This window comes from Hyaena hyaena, unplaced genomic scaffold (genome assembly GCF_003009895.1).
Source record: "Hyaena hyaena isolate Hyena2069 unplaced genomic scaffold, ASM300989v1 scaffold_1892, whole genome shotgun sequence".
NCBI classification, from domain to species: domain Eukaryota; kingdom Metazoa; phylum Chordata; class Mammalia; order Carnivora; family Hyaenidae; genus Hyaena; species Hyaena hyaena.
The window spans coordinates 74,852-101,202 of record NW_024082528.1 but is presented as its reverse complement, the minus strand read 5'-3'; the positions used below and the strand labels follow the sequence as shown (position 1 = coordinate 101,202).

The window sequence follows — 26,351 nt, the reverse complement described above, 5'->3', positions numbered from 1 at the left end:
TTTTTTATTCCCTCTTATCCTAGCCAAACTGTGCCCTGGGTTGCCTGCCCTATACACAGTCCCTCTCTCCATTCCTTCATCCCCATGCCCTATGGAATCTGCCAGAATCTCAGGGAGTTGATCCTAGGAATCTATTTTCAATAGCCTTCCAGGTAATCACTTAGCCTTCCACTGGTCAGGAGTGAATATAGTATATCGTCAGGGTAGATTAGATGGTGGTCCTGTAACAAATGGATCCTGAAATTCCAGTGGCTTAGCATAATATGTCACTACTTGTTGTTCACACACATTCTCCTTTGGGTAAGGCAGCTTTCTCCTTTTTTAGCTACATCATCTGGGGCATGTGGTCCCAAAAATGCTGAGATGCGGGAGGAAATAGCTGAAAGGATGTCCCTAAGGGACAGGCCCACAATTGGGTAGAACTTGGTTATAAGATGCTCAACTGAGCTGCAAGAGAGTCTGGGAAATGCCTGTGAAGTTCTCAGGAAAAACGGTCTGTGACAGCTGGTCTCCAGGAATTGTCTGGGTTTCTTCCCCTACATGAATATGGCTGCTCCCAAGTCCCTGTCAGCTCTTGAGGTGGAAGTGGCTGTTTCACAGGTGTCCTGCAATGCTGCCATCTGCACTAACCCTAAGGAGTCCCTGCTCAAAGAGCTGACAAATAGGACTCAGCCTTCTCCTCCAGTAGCCCTGGGGCCGGCTATACCCACTTCACACTTGCTAATTAGAGGGGTCTCCTGGTTCTCTGTTTCAGCTGCTTGGTTTATTCCAGGATGCTCAGAGTTTCCCCTTCACATCTCTTGAAATTTTCAGCTGAGGGAAGAACAGAACTTTCTAGAAGTTTCCTTGAAATAAGATCATCTTATACTGACTACAGCTCTGGAAGTTGAATGGAGATGAAACAGCGAGGCTTGGAAGGTACAGCAAATGTTGAGGAATAAACAATTATTTCTGAACTATTTTCTCCACCTTGGCTATTGAAGTAAAATTGAATTCTAAATACCCGGAATAATTAATCATGCTCTTCAAAAAGGCAGCATGATATGGCCATTAAGAGGAGGGTATTTTGTAACTACACTGCATAGGCTTGCATTGAAATTGGCTTCCCTCTCTTTAGTAGCCTGTCTTGGGCAAGTTGCTTTGCCTTACTCAACCTCAGTGTTTTCATCTGTGGAGTGGGGAAAACATTCACACATGTCTCTTTAAATGGGCTGACTACTGAATCAGTGATCACAGTAGCTGGCTTATTGGGAAGCAGTGAAAGCAAGCTCTAATCCACTCTGTTATAAAATCCTAGTCTGTGCTCACGTTCAAACATCTGTACTTTGATTTTTGGTTGATGTCTGTGAACATCGATTTCAACAACAATTCTGAGCATTTATCCTAAAAAATGTACTGTATGGATTCTTATGGAAATTCTGTGACAAAAGAATATGTCTGGTCAATGAGAAGGTGACCAGCACAAGTTGGTTGGAGAATGAAGCCCCATGACAACTTGTGAAGGAGACTCCCTATGCATCAACCATGCACATTTGTCAAGGGCAAACATTTTGTAATGTTGTCGAAAGCCGGTATAAAGCGCTTCTGTGAGGGGACTCCGTCTTTCAGGCTGTCCCCATCTGCAAAGTCCCCTGCTTTTACTTCATTTGGGGTTCCTGGCCAGGTCTGCTGCTGCCCATGAGCTTGAGAAGTGGATGGGAGAAAATGAGGGTGGGGGGTATATGCAGTGGATGCAAGTCATTGTTGCTGTGCCCATTTGCTTTTTTCCTTTCTTCTCTCAGACCCTAGGTGACAGGAACAGCGAGGAAAGGTGGAATTAAGCAAATTGAGGAGGGAGTGTGCCGGATCCCTCAAATGCATTGCTTGCCGGTGGGGCGTCCATCCTCGCAAAGCATGGTGGGCTTTTTCTTTCAGGTTTTGTTCTTACATAAAGGTAATGTGGGCAGGGGGCGGGAGTGGGGGTGTCATACATAAGCCATAAAGGAATAAAACAGGAGTTTGGGTAGACCCAATGGAAGGATCTTGGAGTAAATCTTTGCCTTAAAATAAATACTGGCCGAATTACTTTACTTCCCAGGGGTAGGGCAGAACCGGGTGTGCAGAGACCACTTCCCACAGGCCCATAAAATGTGAGCAAACCTTTTGGACCACCAGCTCCACATTGTCTCTCTTAAAAAGTTTCTTGTTAACTGAGGGCTGCTGGAGGGGCGGTGGGTGGGGGATGGGTTAAATGGGTGATGGGCATTAAGGACAGCACTTGTTGGGAGGAGCGCCAGATGTTATGTGTAAGTGATGAATCACTAAATTCTATTCCAGAAATCATTATTACACTGTATGTTAACTAGCTTGGATTTAAATATAATTTTTTTTCTTGTTGTTAATTAAAGGTGCTCTCCCACTCACCTCAATATTTTAAAATTAAAGTTAGCCTAGGCCAGTTCTGCCCTCACGAATATCAGAACTTATCAGCTTAGTTCGACTCTGCCGAATTCCAAATAGCTGCAGTATGTATTTTCTCCTTTCAATTATGTTCTCGCTTCCCATTCTGATTATTGCAAGTTATGCAAATCAAGCTCGAGAAGAGATTTAATTTAATCAACCATGGGCTTGCTTGCACCAATTTGAATATTAGCTGTCGTATATATGTAAATGACCAGAGAGAGGGAAACTTGTTGCTATAAGAGGTGACCAATTCCTGATGGCATTCTTGCTGGCTAACCTTGTGCCAGATCTCAAGGTCAGGCTCAAAATCAAAGTGGTTGTGGGAGTTTGTCTGTGCTCTCCGGAGGGAGACACTCCAGCTACCAGGTCTGTGCTTGGGTGATTAAAGACCAGCTGTGTTTGTAGATACTGTCAGGAAGACCTCCATCTTGCCTGTTATTTATGGTTTCTGAGAGAAAAGATGGAAGGAGAGAGACGGGGAGAGAGGGGGGTTATTTCTTTTTACCAAGAACTCTCCATTCACTCAAATGAAGCGACATTCTTTGCATTCCAGATGGGGAAAGCAGCTAAGGTATCCATCCCCTGAGTGAAAAAAAGGCTGTTTGGAGCTGTGAGCAATCGAGGAGGAGAAAGAAACTATGTCCAAGTCGCACAAAGGAACCAGGGGAGAGAAACCACCAGCACCAAGTGAGTTCTCAGCAAACAAGGTAGCAGAGGACAAACTCAGAAGGTTCTTTGGTGGGGGGGTGGGGGAGGGGGGAGGGCACCCCTCTGGCTGACCACAAACAAAATACTCATCTCTTTGAAGCACTAACACTGCTTTTTGTTGGGGAGGAAGAGGCAAGGGAGGGGCGTTCCAGGGTAATAAACACACTATCTGCTTATCTGGAAGGTGCCGGCCCAGTTTCAAGTCACAGATGTTGTTTTGTTTTGAAAAAGCCAGAGACAGGATCTTCATAGGAGAGCTGACCAAATCCCAGAATTGATTCTTCTTCCTCTTCACCCCTCCCCCCCTCACTAAACTGGGTCAGGGAGAGAGTTTCATATTTTTGTTGTTCTTGCTACATTGCCAGCAGAGAAGTAAGATGATTGGCTGAGACTTGGAACTTAACAATTAACGTTAAATACAGGCAGCTGGCTGTGTTTTGATTAAAAGCCACAATCAAGAAATCTGGCAATCTGGAATTTTGAGTTGGCTGAAGCTTGGGGTTTTTTTGTTTGTTCCTTTTTTTTTTTTTTTTTTACCTCTATTTGCACAATTGCTAATTCTGGGGCCTTTTCCTTTACTGTCCCTACTGTTTTTCATGTTTAAAAGCTTGGCAAAAATCCTCTGAAGTCACGCAAGGTGCCTTGGGGTCTGAAACAGCTAAGGTGTGCTGTGTTGCCACCCACGTGATTTGCAGTTTCTGCTCTATTTGATGGACAAGAACACCGAAGACAAGAGTCTGTTTGTTGGCACAATGCTTAATTCTTTTTTTCCTCTTCAATTAATTGCTCATAAATGGGAAAACAAAACAACTCAAATCCACTCCTTTTAGTGCCAGGGCCTGTCTGAAGTCTGCATTTTGTTGCTTCGAGGGCCGCCTTGTGGCAGACAGCTGTATTTATAATTTGGAGGTCAAGGATGGATTCCTTTGGAAAATGTGTTACCCATTTGGTTAATGTGTCAATGTGTCAACGTGACTTTAGACTTCCTGGTTATAAGATATAAGTGTGATGACCAATACTCAGTTTCCACTAGGAAAACAGTCCATAAAATACCCTATAGTAGGCAAAATGAATTGTGATGTATATGTAAATCTATGCACTGCTATGAACCATATAAAGAAAATCCAGATTTTGTAGTTCATATAAGGCACCTGCATCTCCTTACCAGTCCCCATGTGTTGGAGATGGGGTGGGGTGGTGGGAAAGACAGAGGAGCCCCTGTTTACTAGCTGCTGCCCTCTAGATGATATCTGGCTATATGAGAGACTGATGTGACCTTGGGGAAGTGAAGAAGGAGAACTTGGGCCCCTGGGCATTGGCCCAATATCTTCTAGTTGTAGATGCTTTGGACCATTCTCTGGGCACCTGAGGAGGTAATTGACCTTTCTGACTTTCTGGGTATCATGCTGGAAATGCCTCACAAATCATTGTGCTCCACAGACCCCACGGCTCCTTCACAGTGACCTTTGGCTGACAGAGGCTCTCTTATGACTTCTGGATCTCTCTACTAAGGAATCTTCTCAGTCTTGTGCAGACCATGCATAGGCACTGGGGTACCAGTAACGTGTTCTCAGGCTAACTATGTAGACATTTTATCCACCATTGCTATTTGTAGTCCTACTGTGTTGGGGGTGCTCCTTAAAGACATGCTTGGGGATTATCAGGTTCCCCATCTCTATGGACCTGGATGTGGGAGTGGAGAGGAGACATTGAGAATGCTGGCAATCAACCCCTTTACTCTGTTTCTAATCTCTTTCTTTCCAGTCTCCTTCAAGGGGAGAACGTTCTTCTCTCTTCTGTATATTACAGATTTCCCTTCCATCACAACTTTTTTTTAAGTTTATTTATTTTTGGGAGGGAGAGAGTGTGAGCAGGAAAGATGCAGAGAGAGAGAATCCTAAGCAGCCTTTGCATGTACTGTTAGCGCAGAGCCCAGTGTGGGACTTGAACTCATGAACAGTGAGATCAGGACCTGAGTGAAACCAAGAGTCAAGAGTCAGATGCTTAACTGACTGAGCCACCCAGGTGCCCCTCCATCACATCTGATATCTTGTGGCCTAAGGGATATTCTGTTATCTTATGGCCTATAGGATATTTTCTATCCTTTGACCCACAGCACACTTGGAGAAGCAATTTTGCCAAGCCTGGCTTAGACACTCACAGAATTGTCAAAACTATCAGATTTCTAGGGACTCAAAAATACAATTTTTGTAGTCAAACCAGATATTTCACTCTTTCTTTTTGTGCATTTTTGATGTAATTATTCTGATCCTTCTCAGAGGCAAATGGATGCTTCTGGCAGAATTGGGAGACAGCATATATTGGGAAATGCAAATTGAAAAGCACATCGATGTCTTTCAATAAAACATTGTCTTCATGCCATTGATGTTATTATTCATTCTACAAATGCAAACTTCTCAGTTTAGAAGGAAACTTGGAAGGCACAGTACAGGGCATCAGTATTACTTCCTACTTCCTTTTTTTTTTTTTTTTAAGTTTATTTATTTTGAGAGAGACAGAGACAGCACGTGTGGGAGAGAGAGAGAATCCCAAGCAGGCTCTGCTTGGGCACTGTCAGTACAGAGCCTGATGTGGGGCTCAAATCCATGAACCGTGAGATCATCCCCTCAGCAGAAACCAAGAGTCAGATGCTTAACCAACTGAGTTGCCTAGGTGCTCTCAGTATTACTTACTCTTTTTTTTTTTTTTTTAATGTTTTTAAAATTTATTTCTGAGAGAGAGAGAGACAGCATGAGCAGGGGAGGGTCAGAGAGAGAGGGAGACAGAATCTGAAACCGGCTCCAGGCTCTGGGCTGGCTGTCAGCACAGAGCCCGATGCTGGCTTGAACCCATGAACCATGAGATCATGACCTGAGCTGAAGTCGGACGCTTAACCGACTGAGCCACCTAGGCGCCCCTCAGTATTACTTCCTCTTAATGCTTTTCCCCTGACTTGACCACACTCAGATCAATTAATATTTGATTTGGCATGGACAGCCTCCTTAGGAAGCCGAAATGCAAGAGTAGAAGCTGGTGCATTTTAATGGGGACCTAAGTTCCCATGGCAAAGAGGGGAGTCTGCAAAGCCAGTTTTCTTGACAATTCAGTCTGAACAAGGAAGGAGTATTAACTCTTTTTAAACAAAAGCATCTTTATTATGTATTCCTTTCAAAATCCTTCAAGGTTCCCCAGGGGATGCAAATTGAACCAGAAACTTTCAGGTCCCCGTCTACCCCTGCAGATGCAGTTACCATTACTCTCTGGCAGATTGCTTGTAGGCACACAGACTGTTTTCTGGGTCACCCTGGCATGCTTTGTCCCTTGCGGCTACCCTACTCTGAACATCTATTTATTTTCTCTGCTACTGAGATTTAATTCGTCCTTCCAGGTCCAATTCAAATCCCTTCTCTTTTGTGAAACTTGCCTTAGCAGACCAATCTCTCCCTCCTTTGCATTTCTTGAAGCCAGTGGTTTTTCACCTGTGGTGAGCATCTGAATTGCCTGGCAAGCATTTTACAGGCATGTTCTAGTCTCAGAGTCAGAGAATCCAATTCACTTGCTCTGCAATTGGGTCTTCGTAGTTCTGAGACCATTCCTGGTTAAGAATCCGGGCTGAAGTTTAAACTCTATCTCCTTCTGCTCCATTCTGTTCAGTCTTTATCAGCCATGGCTTGCCCAGTTACCTCTTTGTATGTAATGAAGTGTCTGGGCAGGGTCTGCTAGATCAACCATCAGACTGATGGTCCTCAGAGCTGATGGTCCTCACTGTCCCCCGAGTCCTCTGCATGTCCCGGACACAGCAGCCTTCTGCCTGTTCATGGAATGCTCTAGGAATGCCAGGATGTTACAGGACACTAAAATTCCTGGACACTTTTCCTTGATTTACAATGTGGGAAAGAGCAGAGGCTTTTCATACCGTTAGATTTCAGACATGGAGAGCCCTCTGGTGGTCTGTAGGATAAAACAACCAAATTCCTGAAAGAAAAATCACCAAGGAGGAAGAAGTATTGATTCATTAAACACTTATTTGTTCAACACCTATTATGTGTCGGACAGTGCATTGGAGGTACATGATAAGAAACAGCCCACTATCTCCCTCATTCCAGTGCAACATGAGAGGGAACAGACAATAAAGATGCAACTAAGCACACAAGGCAATTTCAGATCACGATGTGGGCTCTGAAGAACGGCAGGTGCACCAGAGGAAGAAGCCCCCGGGTGAAGGAGGGAAGACTGGGTCTCCTTTTGAAGGTCAAGGTAGTCTCTTGCATTGTCCCCTCCAAGTCTACAGACTCATCCTTAGATTGCTGGAACTCTAATGGAGGACAGGCCATGAAGGAAAAGACAGTGTTACTAGCCACTAAATAATGGGGCTATGAGACCTTTCTCTAAAAGCTGGACAGAAGATTGACAGAGGCTGGTTCCCTGGGGAATAAAGGCAGGGGTATGGACACAGGGCTATGGGGCATGAAGGTTGGGGGTCTGGAGGTGATTGCAAGCAATGTGGGCCAAAATCCCAGACCAGGAAATTGACAGCAGTTACAAGGCAAAAGGCTGGTAAGCCAGGAGGACCCTGGAGCAGAGGAACTATAGATATATCTGTAGAGCTGCACCTCTGAACCCACCTGCTCAGAATCCTAGCAGGAAAGGGGCCTAGAAGGGGCCCTGGGCTCTCAGGCCCCCAGTGCATTCAGCATTGCGACCTCCAGTAAATGTTCCTGGAAATAGTCAGCAGTCACAGCTGGTGAGCACTCAGAGTGAGAGTTCAGTGTATGAGAGTGAGTGAATGTGTTGGCTTGGCTGTGCCCCCTGACCCTGAAGCCTGGCCCACTCTCTCTATTGTAAGTACTCTGAGGATAAGGATTCTGTATTCAGCTCCAAGCAAATTGTCTCTCAATGTAGGAAGTAGCAATTCAGAAAATACTTACTGGTTCCTATCTGACTGTTCTGACCTTGGGCTTTGTTTTTTGTCTCTTATCTGAAGAAGCATTAAAGGAAAGACTGGCATGTGAATCAGACTGATATGAGTAAATAGATGTTTGATGAAATTAAGATTTTTTTTCTTCCTGATTCTCCTGCAAGCATGATTTAGACAATTTGTAATTATATCTGAGGAGGAATTAAATAATTATGAGATACAAATGAGTTTAAAATTATGATTTTTGGGATCAAATGCACACAACTGCTCAAATGGTTGGAGACCTGCCCAAAGTTTGTGTTTTGGTTATCTTGTATTTCGTGACAAGCCACCTTAAACTAAGTGGCTTAAAACAACGATTTCAAAAGGATATATGTGCCCCTATGTTTATTGCAACATGATTTATAATAGTCAAGATATGGAAGCAGCCCAAGTATCCACTGATGAATCAATGGAGAAAGAAGATGTGGTATAATATAATGTATAAATAATATAATAATAATAATAATAATATTCAGTGGAATATTATTCGGCCATAAAAAATGAGATCTTGCATTGCAACAACCTGGATAAATCTAGAAGGTATAATGCTAAGTGAAATACATCAGACAGAGAAAAACAGATATCAGATGATTTGTTTATACGTGGAATCTAAAAAAACAAGACAAATAAGAAAGTAGCAGAAAGAAAGAAAGAATAAAAGAAAGAAAGAGGGGGGAGGTAGAGAGGGAGGGTGGGAGGGTGGAAGGAAGGAAGGAAGGAAGGAAGGAAGGAAGGAAGGAAGGAAGGAAAGAAAGAAAGCAGAAACTCTTAAATACAGAGAACAAACTAATGTTGCCAGAGAAGAGGTAAGTGGGGGGTGAAATAGGTAAAGTGGATTAAGAGGTAATCGCTTCCAGTTATAAAATAAATAAGTCACTTACACTTAGAGAAACTGAGTAATGTATAGAATTTTTGAATCAATATGCTGTACACTTGAAGCTAATACAACATTTTATGTTAATTATACTTCATTTTTATTTTTATTTATTTTTTATGTTTATTTTTGAGAGAGAGAGAGCAGGGGAGGGGCAGAGAGAGAGAGGGAGACACAGAATCTGAGGCAGGCCTCAGGCTCTGAGCTGTCAGCACAGAGCCCGATGTGGAGCTTGAACTCATGAATTGCAAAATCAAGACCTGAGTTGAAGTCGGATGCTCAATTGACTTAGCCACCCAGGCACCCCTACACTTCAATTTTGAAAAGGAAAAGAAAAGAAATACCTGAATTGTAAGATAGACAAAATTTTGTTATGTTTCCTAATTCTACAAGTTGACTGAGAGCTCACTTAAAGAAGCTTCTAGTCCACATGATTTTGGCTGGGGCTGCAATCATTTGGGTGCTTTGTTGCAGTGAAATGTCTAAAACGGCTATTTCATAGGTCTGGCCATTGGTGGTGGCTGTTGACTTGGGATTTAGTTCTTGTTTAGAGGACTCAAGTCCTCTCTCTCTTTCTCTCTCTCAAAATAAATAAACTTTTAAAAAACGTTTAAATAAAAAAAGTCCTTAAAAAAAGATGTTCTCCTATGACTCTTTACTCAACCCACTGAATCGTCCTTTCTTTTCCATTGGAAATACCTGTGCTTGCATCTGAACAGCTTTCTCAACCTTTTTCCTTACCTTAAGAGGGTAGGGGCCCAGAAATCTCTTCTCATTTTGAGTGTTTCTATTCCTTTTGGTACAAATTAGAAGTATAATTCTTCTAAAAACTTTATAGATTTCCTGTGTATCAAATTATCAAATTCACGCCATTAGGTCCATTACATGAATTTCCTAGCCCATTGGTGCTTGGAGACAGGCACCTCCTAAACCTTGGAATGCATCCTTCCACAGTAAGGATGCTGTGGAAAAACTCCCTCTTCATTCTCAGAAGTCCTACTGCCTGGATAAGAAGGTCTTCAGACACCATCTTATATCTTTCTGTGGTCTTAAGAAGGTCTTACAGCTGCATTCTTTATTTGAACTTTACTCCGAGACCATATTTTACTTGCAGAAACTTGGGCTTAATCTTTGCCTTAAGCCAATCTTCCTTTGACAACTTTTTCTTGTCTCTAAGGGACTCTCTGTGTGTTTTCTAAATTCTGTTCCCAAATAGAATGGTCATTTCTTGGGGGCTCATTTCTTCCTTTCCTCAGAGGCCACTGGAAGAAACTAGCTGTTCCTTTGAACGTTCTGCCTAGAAATCTCTAGAGCCAGGTGCTGTTTGTTAGTCACCTGTTCTAGCCATTGCTGCAGACAAGGAAGCCCAAGTCTTAGTGTGTTGCCAAACCTTGATGTGGATTGTCTTTTCCTCAGCCTCCAGTGGTAACTTCCTCACTCACTCTTTTCTGGTTCCACCTGTGGTTTCTTGGAGGCCTGCCTGGCCCTTGCCTGCCACTGAATCCCAAAGCTAAAGCTGCATATTTTTGGCTTCTGTTACAATACTCCAGGTTTTGTTTTAGTTTTCATTGCTGCAGAATAAACCCTAAACAAAATAAGCCTTAAAACTTAATGCCTTAAAACAGCATCCAGATAACTACCTCTAGGAGTCCTGTAAGCTGAATGGACTTGGCATGGTAGCTGAGACTGCAAAGAGAGGTGGTAGCTGGGACTGCGGTAGGGCTGTGTAGGAACGAAAACTTCGGGGTGGCTCACTCACATATCCGGCAGTTGGTGCTGGATGCTGGCTAGGAGCTCAGTTAGTCTGTTGACCAAGGACCTCAATTCTCTTCTGTATGGGCCTCACATGTAGTTGTACAGATGTCCTCAAAACTCAGTGCCTGAGTTCCAAGAAGGAGTGTTCAACAAGGAAGGAGGTACATGTTACTAGTTGAAGGTCTGGGTTCCAAATTCTCTTCTGGCATATTTGAGCCAGCAGAGCAAGGGGACGGCCCAGATTGAAAGAGAGAGAAATAAAGCCTGCCTGGCTGTGGATAAGTGGCTTGCACACACTGTGAGGGGAAACCGGAGGGGATACAGGTCACCTTTGGAAACAAGCAGGGCTGGGAGTAATGATTGCCTCTTGCAATAAAGAGTCAGATGGAATAGGGTGCTTCTTTTCTCTTGTGAAGGAGATAGGCCTCACATTTCTAGAGCCTTCTGATCATTTTTCCTTCTGATTCATTCTGCACTCCAAAGTCACGTGTTAATACTTTCCATTCAAGCAATAGATATTTTAGTATCTACTGAGAATGCCATGGAAAAAAATATGATGTTTCCTTCTGTTGGGCAGTAATTCTTGGAAAAAAGTTGGAAAATAGGTATTGAACCATGAAGCAAAGTTGAATTTAGCATTGGTGTGCAATATAAAGAGTCACCATGGGGTTCCTTTCTTTTTTTAAAAAAAATTTTTTAATGTTTTATTTATTTCTGAGAGAGAGAGAGAGAGAGGCAGCGTGAGCAGGGGAGGGTCAGAGAGAGAGGGAGATACAGAATGTGAAGCAGGCTCCAGGGTCTGAGCTGGTTGTCAGCACAGAGCCCCGATGTGGGACTCAAACCCACGAACCACGAGATCATGACCTGGGCCGAAGTCAGACGCTTAACCTACTGAGCCACCCAGGCACCCCTCCTTTCTTCTAAATATCATTCCTGTAAATTGTTGCAGATTCTCTGGCTGATCGTGACCAGGGTCTGGTCTGTGAGGAGTACAGCTGTCCTAAAACACACTCATTTCATTTCAGTGTGTGTCTTTTCTTCTCCCTCCTCTTCTTCTTCGTTTTTAAAGATTAATGTGCTATAAGAATTCAAGCAGTTCAGGGGCACTTGGATGGCTCAGTGGGTCTTCTGCTCAGGTCGTAATTACACAGTTCACGAGTTCGAGCCCTGCATCATGTGTCGGTCTCTGTGCTGACAGCTCAAAGCCTGGAGGCCACTTCAGATTCTGTGTCTCCCGCTTTCTCTGCCCTTTCCCCACTTGAGGTCTGCCTCTCCCTTTCTCAAAAATAAACATTAAAAACTAAAAAAAAATTCAAACAGTTCAGAATGACATAAAATTTTTAAAAAATCTCTCTGCTTAAGCCCCACCTCCTTCAAAAACCCAACACCACTTTCTATAGACAGTCAATAGTTTCTGGTGTCAGATCTATTGGTGGTTGCCAGCAGAAATAAATTGAATATATTCATACCTCTTTCTATTTTTTAGTTTTTTGTTATTATTTTTTTTAATGTTTTATTTATTTCTAGGAGAGAGAGAGACAGCGTGAGCAGGTGAGGGTCAGAGAGAGAGGGAGTCACAGGCTCTAGGCTCTGAGCTGGCAGTCAGCACAGAGCCCGACGCGGGGCTCGAACCCATGAACCGCGAGATCATGACCCAAGCGAAAGTCGGACGCCCAACCGACTAAGCCACCCAGGCGCCCCCTCTTTCTATTTTTTAAATAGTTTATTGTCATGTCGGTTTCCATAGAACACCCATGGCTTATCCCAACAAGTGCCCTCCTCCATACCCGTCACCCCCCTCCCCCTCTCCCCACCCCTATCAGCCCTCAGTTTGTTCTCAGCATTCAAGAGTCTCTCATGGTTTGCCTCCCTCCCTCTCCCTAACTATTTTTCCTCTTCTCCCCCATGGTCCTCCATTAAGTTCCTACTAATCCACCTATATGTGCAAACATTTGGTAGCTGTCCTTCTCTGCCTGACTTATTTCGCTCAGCATAACACCCTCAAGGTCCATCCATGTTGCTACAAATGGCCAGATTTCATCGTTTCTCATTGCCATGTAGTATTCCTTTGTATAGATAAACCACATCTTCTTGATCCATTTATCTGTTGGTAGACACTTAGGCTCTTTCCATGTTTTAGCTATTGTTGAGAGTGCTGCTATGAACATTGGGGTACATGTGCTCCTATGCTTCATCATTTCTGTATCCCTTTGTTAAATTCCTAGCAGTGCTATTGCTGGGTCATAGGGGAGTTCTATTGTTAATTTTTTGAGGAACTTCCACACTGTTTTCCAGAGGGGCTGCACCAGTTTACATTCCCACCAGCAGTGTAGGAGGGTGTCTGTTTCTCCACATCCTTGCCAGCATCTAGAGTCTCCTGATTTGTTTATTTTAGCCACTCTGACTGGCGTGGGGTGGTATCTCAGTGTGGTTTTGATTTGTATTTCCCTGATGAGGAGGGATGCTGAGCATCGTTTCATGTGTCTGTAGGCCATCTGGATGTCCTCTTTGGAGAAGTGTCTGTTCATGTCTTCTGCCCATTTCTTCATGGGATTATTTCTTTCGGGTGTGGAGTTTGGGGAGTTCCTTATAGATTTTGGATACTAGCCCTTTATCTGATATTTCATTTGCAACTATCTGCTCCCATTCTGTCAGTTGCCTATTAGTTTTATTGATTATTTCCTTTCCCGTGCAGAAGCTTTTTATCTTAATGAGGTCCCAAGAGTTAATGTTTGCGCTTGATTCTCTTGCCTTTGGGGATGTGCCAAGTAAGAAATTGCTGCAGTTGAGGTCAAGGAGGTTGTTTCCTGCTCTCTCCTCTAGGGTTTTGATGGTTTCCTGTCTCACATTCAGGTCCTTTATCCATTTTGAGTTTATTTTTGTGTATGTATACCTCTTTCTTGATTGGTAAATTTAAACAGTGTTTATTGTGTCCTCATTGGAAAGCAGTTGTTCCCAAATTTTAGTGTGTATTAGAAACCTCTTGAAGGTTTCTCAAAATAAGCCCAGAGTGTCTAATTCAGCAGGTCTGGGAACAAGGCTAAGGATTTGCATTTCTAGCAATTTACCAGGTGATGCTGTTGCTTTTGTCTGGGACTGCATTCTGACCTCTGTCATGAAGAATAACATTCTTTGTTATTGACATACACTACACCCTCTTCTCCTCTTGGTATCTATTTTTCTTAATTACATATATTTTAATTCTAGTGTTTATTTTTATGTGAAATAAAAATATACATGTTTATTTCTGGATTGGTCATCTTTAGACCATATTCGTTGACAGCCAGCATTATAAAAGGTAAGCAAATATGGGAATTACTTCCATTTTATAATTTTGTTACCATTATAAGTATATCTGCTGGGAAAATTACATAATGTTTTACTTATTTTTAAGATAGAGAGAGAGAGAGTCAGGGGAGGGACAGAGAGAGAGGAGGAGAGAGTATCTGAAGTGGGCTTTGCACTGACAGCAGCAAGCCCAATGCGGGGCTTGAAACCATGAACTGTGAGATGATGACCTGAACTGAATTTGGATGCTCAGTCGACTGACCATCCATGTGCCCCAGGAAAATTGCATTTTTAACCATTTGGTGCTGCTATAGAGAAATGCAATTCATTTTTACATTTTACTCTTATATCCAGTCACCTTGCTAATCCTTTAGTGATTCTAATTCTTCTAAGATTGTGCATGTTGTTACCTACAGTACTAATTCATTTACTTTCACTGTTGTGTATTTCATTTTCTGGTTATACCACACACTGATAATCCATTCTCATACTAATGGTTGGTTAGGAGTTCAGATAGTCTCCACTGCCTCCTCCTGTTTCTCCTTCAACTTTTTCTTCACTGTAACTTAATAATAATACAATAAAATTTTAGCACTTGTGTCCCTGTATGATTTCTCTCTACCAACATATGCCAGGGAGTGAAAGTACTGGGCTGGGGAAACTCAGATACTTTTTATGTATGTACAGCTTAGAACCTGTTGGTCTCACCTGTTATTTCTGGTGATTGACATGGTGACCAGCTCAGCAAGAGCTCCAGTGATTTTGCACAAGCTTCCCTCCTGTCTCTGATCCCTGCCTCTGGCTTCTAGCCCAGGACTGAGAAGTGGGCACATCAGAGACTTGCTCAGTGTACATGTGTGGGGGAGTTGATGCCCATAAGGCAAGCCTTTGGTGCTGGGACACAGAGACCAGTGGAAGAACCTTCTACTTTCTCCCTTAGGATTAACTGCCCTGCAGTTTGACCTTTAGAAGGGTGATCTCATTAGACCCAGCAGCCAGTAGCATCCTCTGCTGATGCCCCCTCTTTCCTACTTCACTTTGATTACTTTGAAGAGACTGCTTATCCTTGGTAGGGGCCGGGGCGGGGAAGGGGAGGCGGGGTGGCACTAGGGGCGGAGATGTGTGTGTAAGACCAGCGTCTGCATGGGCTGATCTCTCTCTGCCTCATGGGACTGCTTTGAAGTATTCTTATAAGAGGGTGGGAGGAGCATAGACAGCTGCTGGAGAGACTACTCACAATCAACTGAGGTCTGGGGACTTAAGTGACACTGTAAATGCTGCACATAGGAGTGTCGGCATTTACTTCCCTAGGCTTTATATCTGGGGTTCCAACAATGAGAGTTGGTGCTTGCAGAGATCCTGGTTTAGGGATTGGCTTGTTGCAGTGAAAATCAGGTAAGATTTTACCTGTATATTCTGGAGGTTGAAATGGATGTGACTTGGATGGCCATTACCAGCTTAGATTAGTGAACAGTGTCAGGGTAGATGGCTTAATAAGGCCTGATTCTGCCCACTTGACAGTTGGCATAATTGGCCCAGTGAGTGGGTTGTATTATAGTCTATAGCTTGATCATTCATGGTGCGCTATTCACTGAGATCTTACTGCATACCTGATACTGCTCTAAGTGCTTTAAAAATATCAACTAAGCTAATCCTCATAAAGACACTGTAAGATGCATTATTACCCTATTTTATAGTTGAGGAAATTGAGGCACGGAGAGGCTCAGTATTGTAACTCAAGTCCCACAGAGGTTGAGCCCTATTTGGACTCAGGAAGTCTACACCTGTGCCCATCCTTTTAAGCAGTGCACTTTGCTGCACTGATTCTCTCTCTCTCTTGAAAGAGAGACCAAGAGATATCATGCCTGCATGAGCAGGGGAGGGAGCAGAGAGAGAGAGAGAGAATCTTATTATTATTTTTTGCTTAAAGCAGTAACACATGCTTTTCTTTCTTTTCTTATTTATTTATATTTTAATTTATATTGAAGTTACCGTATAGTACAACAATGATTTCAGGAGTACAATCCAGTGATTCATCCCCTATGTATAATGCCCAGTGATCATCCCAACATGTCTCTTCCTTAATGCCTTTTGCCCATTTAGCTCATCCCTCCCACCCCAAACCTCTCCAGCAACCCTCAGGTTGTTCTCTACATTTAAGGGTCCCTTATGTTTTGTCCCCCTCCCTGTTTTCATATTATTTTTGCTTCCTTCCCTTATGTTCATCTGTTTTGTATCTTAAATTCCTCATATGAGTGAAGTCATGTTATTTGTCTTTCTCTGACCGATTAATTTCACTTAATGTAGCAGCATCCAATTGCATCCACGTTGTTGCAAATGGCAAGGTTTCATTCCTTTTGATTGCTGAGTAATACTATATATATATTTGATTGCTGAGTTGTACACACACACACACACACACACACATATACACACACCACATCTTCTTTATCCATTCATCTGTTGATGGACATTTGGGCTTTTTCCATACTTTGGCTATTGTTGATAGTGCTGCTACAAACATTGGGGTACATGTGCCCCTTTGAAACAGCATACCTGTAACCTTTAGATAAATACATAGTAGTGCAATTGCTGGGTCGTAGGGTAGTTCATTTTTAAATTTTGAGGAACCTCCATACTGGTTTCCAGAGTGGCTGCACCAGTTTGCATTCTCATTAGCAGTGCAACATGGTTCCCCTTTCTCCACATCCTTGCCAACATCTGTTGTTGCCTGAGTTGTTCATGTTAGCCATTCTGACTGGTGTGAGGTGGTATCTCATTGTGGTTTTGACTTGTATTTCCCTGATGATGAGTGACTTTGAGCATCTTTTCATGTATCTGTTGGCCATCTGGATGTCTTCTTTGGAGAAATGTCTATTCATGTCTTTTGTCCATTTTTTCACTGGATTATTTGGTTTTTGGGTGTTGAGTTTGATAAGTTCTTTATAGATTTTGGACACTAACCCTTTATCTGATATGTCATTTGCAAATAAAGAGAGAATGTTAAGCAGGCTTCATGTTGATGCAGGGCTTGATCCCATTACCCTGGGATCATGACCTGAACCAAAATCAATAGTCAGGCGCTCAACGGACTGAGCCATCCGAGTGCCCCACACATTGATTCTCTTGTTACTGCTTCTTCCTTCCCCCCTTCCCTTCCTTCCTTTTTCTTTTTCATGTCAGATTTGTTGAGGTATAATTAACATATGGTTGTAGTATATTACGTTACATTATAATGAACAAATGATTAATGGTACCATAATCAAGATGCAGACATTTTCATCACCCTAAGAAGTTCACTGCATCTTTTCCACCCCCAACCTCTGGCAACCACCCATCAGTTCTCCCTGTGGTTTTGCTTTGTGGAGGGTGTCACATGAATAAAGTCAAAGTTAAGAGTATGTATTCTTTTGAACAGACTTCGCTTGCTGAGCATAATGATGCACATAAGATTTTCCCAGGTTGTTGCACGTACTGGTGGCTTGTTTCTGTTTACGACTGAGGAGTAGTCAGTCCATTGTGTGATTGTGAATCAGTTTGTTTATCCATTTGCCAGTTGATGGATATTTGGATTATTTCCAGGTTTTGGTGACTATGAAGAAAACCACTATAAATCTTTGCCTCCAGATATTTGTATGGACCAGTATTTTCAATATCTTGGGTAAAATGCCCAGCAGTGGGATTGCTGGGTCATATGATAAGTGAAAATTTAACTTTGTAATAGTCAAACTGCTTTTTGAAAAAGGTTGTACTAGTTTTAAAAATATTTTATTTTCTTTTTCTGAGTAATTTCCATACACAACATGGGGCTTGAACTCACAACCCCGAGATGAAGAGTCTCACTCTCCATCGACTGAGGCAACCAGCCAAGAACCCCAAGGCTGTGCTAGTTTGCATTTTCACCAGCAATGTGTAGTTTTGCCAGTTGCTCTACTTTTTTTCAGCACACATTATAGTCAAGTTTAAGGAAGAGTTTTAGCTAGTCTAATAGATACATAGTGGTATTTCATTATGGTTTTAATATGTATTTCCCTCATGATTAATGATGTTGAACATGCTTTAATGGGCTTATTTGTTATCTATCTTTTTTGGAACGTTTTCTTATATAAGATTTCATTTTCATTAATCATATGCTTGTTTTTTTAATGTTTAATTTTGAGAGAGAGAGACAGAGACAGAGCATGAGTTGGGGAGGGGCAGAGAGAGAGGTAGATAGAATCTGAAACAAACAAGTTCCCGGCTCTGAGCTCTCTGCACAGAGCCCAACAAGGGGCTCTAACCCATTAACCATGAGATCATGACCTGAGCTGAAGTCTGATGCTCAACTGACTGAGCCACCCAGGTGTTCCATCATAGGCTTATTAATAAGTGTTATTAATTTCAACTCTACAAATGGATGTTCACATACAATTTAAAATTTTTGTTTCTAATTGTTAGGGAGAATGCAGAATTGTTTGGTAGTTAGAGACAGGAGCAGGGTTCCAGCTGCAGCTCAGTGCCTTACTTGCCATTTTTTGTTAACTCTTGGATGATTATTCATTTTGGGATGAATCTTGAGAGTGGTGGAAGGCTCCCTAGAAATAGTATTTAGTATCAGAATGAGTGAGGTGATTAGGGGCATTTATTTCATGTTAGGGGATAATGTTGTAACAGAGCTGTGTATGAATATTATGAAGGTGGCGAGTGTTATAGTGACATAAATAGCTAAGTTTAGATTTGTTATTGTAGGATAATATAGTATGATATTTGTTATTCAACCTATATGGACGATTGAAGTGTATGCTAGGATACACAACTTTTCACAGTTGTGTTTGGTTGAGCCCTCCTCATCCTCCAATTAATACTGACATGATAGCTATTGTTAGAAGTATATTAGGATTGGGGCACCTGGGTGGCTTAGTCGGTTAAGCGTCTGACTTTCGCTTAGGTCATGATCTCGTGGTTCGTGGGTTCGAGCCCCGCGTCGGGCTCTGTGCTGACTGCCAGCTCAGAGCCTGGAGCCTGTTTCAGTCTGTGACTCCCTCTCTCTCTGACCCTCCCCTGCTCACGTTGTCTCTCTCTCTCTCTCTCCTAGAAAAAAAAAAGTATATTAGGATTAATGGTGGGCAAAATTTGGTAGAGGACAGATAGTGGTGTGATTTTTTTTTTTTTTTGTCATCAATAAAATTAGGTCTGAGGATAGGGAGATTTCTTCTGTGACTTCAGGAACTCAGAAGTGAAACGGAGCCAAGCTCAGTTTTATTGCTTAAAGCGGTGGTTATTATAATCGAAGCTATGGGGTTGAGATTTTTTTTATATCATGACTTACTAGCCCTCTGGCAAATTGTCATGAAAGTAGGGGCTGTCTCCTATCTGTAAAGTGAGAATAAGAGCATCTACTGTAAAGAGTTATGGTGAGGGTAATATGATATGATCCATGTGATGTATGTAGCACAATGATTGACCCATAGTAAGTACTGTGTAAGTGTTAGCTACCATCACCACCACCACTACCAACACCATCATCACTGTTGCAAGACTGAGTTCCACATTGACTAATACACATCTAGAATACACACACATTTCTATTTACTTCCAGAAGTGTAAAGGCATCTAGACCAAACTCCAAATATCACAAAAGAAGACAAGGTAATCTGGAGAGCATGTTTTGATTACATATCTCACATAGTCAATAATTGGAAGACCCTGCAAAAACTTTATGAAATGCCAATTCAAATATGGAAAGTCGCAATAATCTCCACACCTGTTTTGGCATATGGAAAAGTATAATAGCTGATTCTTTCATTGCTGCTTCTGATTTTCTGTCAGTAGACTCATTTGACCAGAGCTCAGATGCTTCTTGAAGGGCCCAGATTGACATTTAAAGTATACTTCGAATTAAATGTGTAATCCACTTTGATGCCTGCAAACACCTTTAGGTGAATGGATGTCATTTTAAGTTAAAATACATCTTTGCCTTTTGTTGGTACAGCTTAACACTGATTCTTTTTTCTGATAGAACATCTCAATTGTACGAGGTTGTAATGGGTTTGGGTTGGTGAAATAAATCTTTGGGAAAATAAACTTAAACCCAATATAATGCTATTAAATGGCTTTAGCTATTGATGTCCTTGACCACTGCAAGCAGGACTTCTACTCTTAAACTTGAGGGGGAGTATGTGTAATTGCTCAATAATTCCACAAAGTGGAGCCATTTCCTTAATAAAGATAGAGATGGGACCTGGTGCTTGTATTCAGGCTCCAACATTAACATTAAGGAATAAAGGCAAAATTACTTTTGCACAAAGTTTCCAGATTTCTGAATGCACTATAATTTTATAAAGTCAGGTATGATAACAGGCAATACAAACATTTAGCTGCACTGATTTAAAGCACAAACTCGGTGATATGGGTGGTGACACATCTTCCCAGGGAAGGTAAAGAATATTGTTTTTTCTCTTTGCACTCCCTTCAGCAGTATCCAGAACCACATGAAAGTTAGTTGTAGACAGTAATAGTTAATGTTTATTGATGGCTTGCAATGTGCAAAGTCTGTCGTAAGTACTGATTCATTTAACCTCATCATGATCTTGTAATGTTGGGAATATCCAACATTGGGAACATCATCATTCCTATTCTGTAGCTAGGAAACAGAGGCAGAAAGAGGCAAATGAACTGCCCAGGGTCACAGAGCTGGTACGAAACAGGCAGTCTGGCTCCAGAAGCCACAGACTCATACTTGATGTACTGCCTATCAATAGCAGAGTCCTCTAGCCTTAGCTGAATGAATGAGGAACAAACAAAGCACAAGATGGTATCAAGGTGAGATCATGACATAAAATTGTTCACTTGTTTCAGTGATCAGAATTAGAAGTGTTTTCACTTTAGACACAGAGAGAAAAGTCAAAGTACACAAGTCAGTACTCTGAAGAGTTGCATGAATACAGCATAGACACAAGAGAAGAAATGAAGATGAACTTGTTTTAAATATGCCTTCATATGTGGAATTCTGTCAAAAAGCCCTTAAGATAATGATGTTGGGGATAGTATCAGGAAGTTTCAGTTAGATGCAGTGAACCCAGGCATCAGAAAGAGTATCTGTGAAAAACATGCTGCATTGTACAAAACTGAACTTTGTTACTGGTTTAATTTTCTCTGTATTTTTATCACCATCTCCAAATATGACTTATCTTCCTGGATTGTCTTTAAAAGTTTCTCCTCCCCTCTTTTATTCCCATTTTTGCAGCTGTTTCATATACCCTAGCTTTACTGTATTATCTTGCCTTTGATATGTGAACCCCAATTTTCCTGTTGATTAAAGGGGTCTCCCAGAGAAATCCAAAAAGCTAAGAAAAAAAAGCCAGTTTTCCCTGACTTAAAATGACTTTGGACAAACTATGTTCAACACAAAAATATCAAAGATGAAAAAAGTAAATGAATCATTTATAACCCCAAAGAGAGGGAAAAAGTCTTAGCGACTCTTCAGAGAAAAATACATAATATGGACACTGAGAGATTTGCTTGTGGGCCTTAAAGAGGCTCAAGACCCATAGCTGTGTTCATTTTCAGATTATTTTCTTGGCTAAACAAAACAAAACACATGGTAATTCAAAAAAATTGACTTATGGAGACTATCTGCTTTGCCAAGGCAAGTGAAAGAACCCTGTTTTATTATCCTTGTGAGTCATCGCTTCTTCTTGGTTCTGTGAAAAGATTGCTATGAAACTCATTAGCTATTACTTAGAAATAAAACCAATGTTTGTGATTCATTTATAAAACAGAAATTAGTCAATTCACATAATTAAATGTAATCTTAACTTTGAGGTACTGTAAAAATGACATCTGCCATTGAAGATTGAAGATGCTGTTTTAGGAATCCGTTGCTTGTGTAGAAGCCTTCTTGGATCTTCTCATAGGCCTCACTTCAGTTCAGAAGAAGAAAGAGTGTTGGAACTTTGGTCAACTGCATGGCCATCTGGTTGGCTGGTGCCCAGAAAGTGACCTGTTTTCATCCTTCATTTCACCTCATGAAGGGCTGGAGTGGCCAGAGAGGGGTTACAGGCCAATGGGGGCCTGAGAAGCAGGTAGGGGATAGAGCCCAGTTGGTCAGGGAAAGGTGGGGGTTGAGCCACAGGATGCAGAAGATCACAAGTAGAGAACCCACATACATCAGTAACTTCCAAAGGAAATGGGGGCTGGGAAAAGCCCCCCAGGGCAGGGTCTATGCAGCCACAAGCACAGGATGGGGATTGGAAAGCATAAGCATGAACTAAGGATATCTACGAAATGGCTTCTGATAGGCCCCTGGGCCACTGCTTGTGGATTCGTCTACTTGACAAATCCCATGTCCCATGGGAGGTCAGACCTATTAAAGAATATGGTTGCTCTGGAACCATGGAGGCAAGAAAAAATGAAAGGACACACCTCACTATTTTTTTTTTTAAGTTTATTTATTTGTTTTTGAGAGAGAGAGAGAAAGACTGACTGTGACTGGGGGAGGGGCAGAGAGGAGAGAGAGAATCCTAAGCAGGCTCCTCACTGTCAGCACAGAATCCCACGCAGTGCTCAAACTCACAAACCATGAGATCTGTGACCCGAGCTGAAATCAAGAATCAGATGCTTAACTGACTGAGTCATTCAGGTGCCCCTGGCTTTGTTGTTGTTGTTGTTGTTGTTTTAAGTCTGTCTATGGGACCCCTGGGTGGCTCAGTCAGTTAAGCTTCAGACTCATGGTTCGGCTCAGGTCATGATCTCATGGTTTCGTGGGTTTGAGCCCAGCACTGGGCTTGGCACTTACAGCGTGGAGCTTGCTTGGGATTCTCTATCTCTTTCTCTCTGCCCCTTCCCCACTTGCACTGTCTCTGTCTCTCAAAACAAGTAAACTTAAAAAAATTTTTAAAAAGTCTGTCTAGAGAGTGGCATTTTAAGAGAAAGTTAAGAAACTGTGTCTTAACAACTTAACCTTTAGTCTGAGGATGAGGAGAATGAGGCCAGGCAGGGAAGTGACTTGGGTGGTGGAGCTTCATTCAAGTTTACCCTCTCCCCGGGGGGATCTTACGGACCCTAATTTCTCGCTTCACCTTCTTTAGCTCCCACCTCCACCTCCTGGACGGCCACTGGTTGTGACTCAGAGCCAGGGCCTCCCAAGGCCCATGACTGGGTAGGTAGCTGGGAAGAGTGGCTGGGAGAACCCGCATGTGGAGGTCAGAACTACACTTATTTTGTCCGCTTGCATCCTGGGTGCATGAGGCCTTCCACACGTTTCTGGAGCAAGTCTGAAAACCTATCATTAATGTTGTATGTGTATATATCTCTATATACATTTATTGTTGTTGTTGAAAATACCCCAAAGTATGTTTTCTCTGAAACCCAATACCTAGACATTTTGGGGACAGCCTGATACTGAGTCATATTCCTTCTCTAAGAGAAGGATCCAAGCAGTTTTTGCATCTTGATGGAGCTTCCTTTTCCCAGAAAAAGAATTAAGAGTAATATCTTAGAAATTCTATCTCTTTGAATTACCTGCTCATCACACCGGGAATTTGAGGAAAATGCTTGATGTGTGTGAATGAGACACAACTGTCTGATGTGAGCGGAGCAAACACTTACTGTGCTTTGAGTTCTAAGCACTTTTCCTTCTCTCACTCATGTAATCCTCCCTGAAGCCCCCTGAGATGGACCGTTCCCATTTATTGGTGGGGACACAGAGCTGGCCGGTCCGTGACAATCTAACCCTGATGTGAGCAGTCTTAGCCACTCTACTTGCCTGTCTCTGAAAAAAGGTGATTGATCCACTTGTTGTTTTTTCCCCCCATTGTTTTTGCATTAGAAAAATGGAAAACACTACCTTTCCTGCCCCAAACCTTCTGGAAAATTTGTATAGTAAATCTTGTAGACTCTTGAGGAGAAGGAAACTAGTTCTGCCTTGAGGGAGATTTCAGGGTACAATGGGCCATCCAATCGAGTATGAAAGAGCTAGATGAACCGTGAGCTTGAGATGCAAATGCCTTTGGAAGTAGGGCAAGATCTCTAAGGCAAAAATGAGGTCAGAGGATGGGGGAGAAGAGGAATTACAGAGGGGTATCCAGGAGACTGGAGCAGAGCTGAGAGATGTTGCCCAAGGAAGAGGATTCTCACCCTGGGAAGACTTGTGTGGGTATATGGATTTAGCAAAAGACTGTCATGGATGATGAAGTCTCATCACTTTTGTGACTCTCGATGAACCATGCCTCAAGGCATTCACACACTTGTGTTGTCTCTGCCTCTTGAATGTGATCTGAGCTGGTCAGACTGTGAGTTGGTTTAACCAATAGAATGATACAGAGGTACTGCAATGCCCTCTGTGGACCTCAGTTTTAAGAAGGGCTAGCAGCTACTGCAGTGCATTCTTGGGTGTTATGAGCTGCCATATAATAAATGTAGGTATCCTACTGGACAGATCACATGGAGAGGCCATGTGGAGAGGCATGTGGAGAGGAAGAATCCCTGAAATTACATGGAGGAAACCAAAGAACCCAACAATGAGAATCAAGGCCATAGACCTATGATGCCTGTCAGGTGGTTCAACCTGCTTCTACATGTTTGGGCCATTCTAGTGGAGGCACTAGAAGTTTGAGTGAAGAAGCCCCAGGAGACATCATATGAGACAAAGGCAAACTATCCCCCATACCCCAGCTGAACTCCTGATCAGAGAATCCTGAGGAATAATACAATGATTATTGGTATGAGACCACCACTAAATTTCAATAGCTTGTTTTGCAATAATTGATAACCAAAACAACTGCACTGTTTGCATGCCCAGGAGCTCTAGAGAAACTGAAACTTCCTTTCCTGAGGACCTCACCCCCTATACTTGATCCCAGCTGCATGAATCCTGGTGGCAACTTTACTTCACCAGTATCCAGCATCTCATCTATAGGTCACCTACCATCAGTGATGCCATGATTTTGCATGAATTCTTCTTGGTTACCCCATATAGACACCCCCTATCTGCTGCCCACTCCTCCTATAATGTCTTGGGATATTCCTAATTCCAAACAAGCGAGGGAGTGGAGACTTAGGCATTTGGTAAGATAATGTGATGGTTAATTTTATGTATTAACTTGACTAGGCCATGGGATATTTGGTCAAACATTATTCTGGATGTTTCTGTGCTAGCATTCATTGGATGATGTTGACATTGAAATTGGTGGTCATGGGTGAAGATTATCCCCCATAATGTGGCTGGTCCTTATTTAATTAGTTGAAGGCCTTAATAGAACAAAGAATGACCTCTCCAGGTCAAGAAGGAATTCTGCCAGCAGATGGCCTTTGGATTGGAGCTATGACTCTTCCTCTAGTCTCCAGCCTGGTGGCCTACCTCAGCAGAATTTGGACTTGCCAAGCCTCTACAAATGTGTGAACCAGTTCCTTAAAATCTCTTAATCTCTCTTTCTCTTTCTGATTCTGTATGCACACGTGTGTGTGTGTGTGTGTGTGTGTGTGTGTGTGTGTATTTATTAGCCTGTTGGTTCTGTTTCCCTAGAGAACCCAGACTATTATAGATAATAAGGTTTGCTGCATATATTCTTTGTGCCACTGAGTTGAATAAGCTCAAGAGTAGGGACAGTAGTGAATGACCCCTTGTTTTGTGTATTTGAGCAATTACTGGTTTGAGACTTTGGAGCTGTGTTTTAGGCTGCTCTGGCTCTGCCCCTCTGTGACCTTGGGAAAACCAATCAACCTTTTTGGGCCCCAGTTTCATTATGGTTATAGCTCTCAAAAATTTCTGTAATTTAAATATGGTTATTAGGATAAAAAAGGAAACAATGGAGCCATTGTTACTGCAATAATGAGTGCTTAATCATGGCCCAGGTGGGGACCATATAATAAGCTTTTTTTTTTAAGAGTTTTAAAAGTGTGCATATTTTGCACTTTCTACTTTCTGCAGTTTAAATTGTATGAGTTGAACAGTGGCAGATTCTCGGGGGTTACCATGCTTACTCAATTATCCAGGGATATTAACCGGCACACCTGTTCATATTTACCTTTTTATTACTTGGCCTCACAACCAATAAAATTATGGTTTGCTCAATTCATTTTCATAATGCATTGATTGGTTTTAATCATATGCTTTCTCCTCAGTGTCTGAGTAGACCGGAGAGAATGGCCACGGAAGTGTCGGGGTCCATCACTTAAAGGGAAGCCAACAGATTCTCTTTGATGTGAGAGGCCTGGTCATGAGAAGAGGAGGTATGCTTTCCTGGTCTGGGCCGCTTGCTGTCTGGATTTGGTTGTGTGTTCGCTAGAGTGGTTATGGGCCTGTGTGAGCTGAGGAGCCCCAGGCCCTGCCCAAGCATCAAGGAC

At 42.3% G+C, this 26,351-nt stretch overlaps 1 long non-coding RNA gene across 1 annotated transcript in view; it reads left to right on the top strand.

The window, feature by feature from the left end:
- Positions 1–3,054: 3,054 nt before the first annotated feature.
- Positions 3,055–26,351, top strand: part of LOC120226904 — a 35,385-nt gene continuing 12,088 nt past the window's right edge. Inside the window, exons 1-2 of the long non-coding RNA XR_005527118.1 lie at positions 3,055–3,129; positions 26,130–26,237. This is a non-coding gene — a long non-coding RNA (uncharacterized LOC120226904). The remainder of the gene's footprint in view (positions 3,130–26,129; positions 26,238–26,351) is intronic.